Source organism: Dipodomys ordii, unplaced genomic scaffold (assembly GCF_000151885.1).
Source record: "Dipodomys ordii isolate 6190 unplaced genomic scaffold, Dord_2.0 Scaffold17, whole genome shotgun sequence".
NCBI classification, from domain to species: domain Eukaryota; kingdom Metazoa; phylum Chordata; class Mammalia; order Rodentia; family Heteromyidae; genus Dipodomys; species Dipodomys ordii.
In genome coordinates this window covers 21283870-21285803 of record NW_012267233.1, presented here as the reverse complement: position 1 = coordinate 21285803, position 1934 = coordinate 21283870, and positions in this window count along the sequence as shown.

Here is a 1934-nt window from a genome sequence, read left to right as displayed (position 1 = left end):
CACTTTTGGGCATTTACCCAAATGTTTACAAACAAGACCACACTAAAGCTACCAGCACAACTATGTTTATTGCAGCATAATTTACCATAGCTAAGATATGGAACCAACCCAGATGCCCCTCAGTAAAGTTCGTTTTTCGACATAACGACTTGTACATCTCATTGTTGCAATGGGTCCACCGGTATACCTATTTAAACAATTTGTTTTTTCCTTTCCCCTCCACAAATTATACCAACATCAAATACAGTGAAAACAGGGGTTATACCATGGGCGAGGGACATACAAAGCAACAAAGAAATATTTTATAAATATGTTAGAAACAATAGTAAAAAATAAAAAAAAATTTGAGTCCTTATCTTGGGGGGAAAATCCCTTTAGATTTACCTCTCTCTTCTTGAGAAAAAAAGCTTCTCTGCTAAAAGCCTGTTAGAGACTGCCATCTAGTTCACTGCATAATTATAAGATGGATCTGAGCTACCAGCACCTACCTCCTGCATGTCAGGGGCTACTTTTCCTTTTTCTTCTTATTCTTCTTTGATTTTCTAGTTTACTAGTAAATGTTTTTTGGCCTCCTTAGAGGGGAAAAGGTTACAATGGGTTTGTGAAAAAGGTTGCAGGTGACTCACCTTGCCACCTTGGAAACCTATAACGTGTATTGTCCAAAGTTTGGTCAGAAATTCCAAAGAGCAACGGACTATATGTCAAAAAGAAAAGGAATGCATACAAGGAATGAGATGCTTATGAAGCCATTGGAAGGTTGGAGGAGTGAAAAATAATGTCATCACTTCTCCCCAGGTGTTCTAATATTGAGTATGTCTCTGGAATCCTGGGAAATGACTCATTGTTTCTGTTCACAGTGGTTTTTACAACAGAGCTAAGGTGATTCTTATAGCCAATTAGAGGCTGGTGCAAAGACTGTAAGTCTGTGTTTTTTTTCCCTTGCAATATTGAAACAATTATATGGTTTGGATTTCCTTGTAGTATTTTCTAACCTGTGACCTTGTTGTCCTTGTTGTCAGGATTCTAGCTCTTGTAACACAGAAGACAGTATGGAGAAAAGTAAAAATATTCTCAAGTTTCTAAAGACTGTCCAATAATAAAAAATTTCCACAACTTCTTATTCCTTTGTTTCCAACAATTGGATTTGACTTCATAAATAAAAAAACTCTAGCTAGGTGATTCTTAAAACTAATTAAGATGTTGTCCAAAAGGATTTTAGTTCAATATATCTATTTATAAGTACAATGCATCTTGATCAGTGTTACCCTTTCTATCATTCTTTTTCCCTGATGCATGCTTTGTTCATTTATTAATATGATTTCAATATACAATTCATTTGAATTGTGGGTCTGATTTTCTGGGAAGTATAGTTTGTATATATTGTTAGTATATATTCATCAAAATATCTTTTTTTCAAAATATAAAATAGTTTATTTCAAAATCCTAGTGATGTATTACTGACTCAATTTGAGAAGTGTATGGAGGATATGCAATGGAAAATTTATTTTTTGATAGTAACAGAATATTTGCAGGAAAACACTATGCATTTCTGCATATCATATGCAAGGAGGTACGTTGAAATGGAAACATACTTGGCAATCAAAGGAGTGATAAACTTAAATTTACATTAACATCCTTCTGTACTAGGTTGATACAACTCTCCCTCTGCCATCATTTTAGATATCTGAAGAAATAAACTCATACTACAAATCCACCATCATACTTCCTTTCAGCTTATCTTTCAAAATATTCACACTGAAAGATTCACAACTTAAAGATTTTCCCACAATGCACTTGTATACAGCATAATGTATCCAGTGCCTAATGTAGTGAAATGATTACTTATGACTGAAACCAGGGCAGTGAAATTTCTTTAAGGATTAATATTTCTTTGTACAAGTGAGCAAAGACGAAAACACTGGAAGAGAATGCAG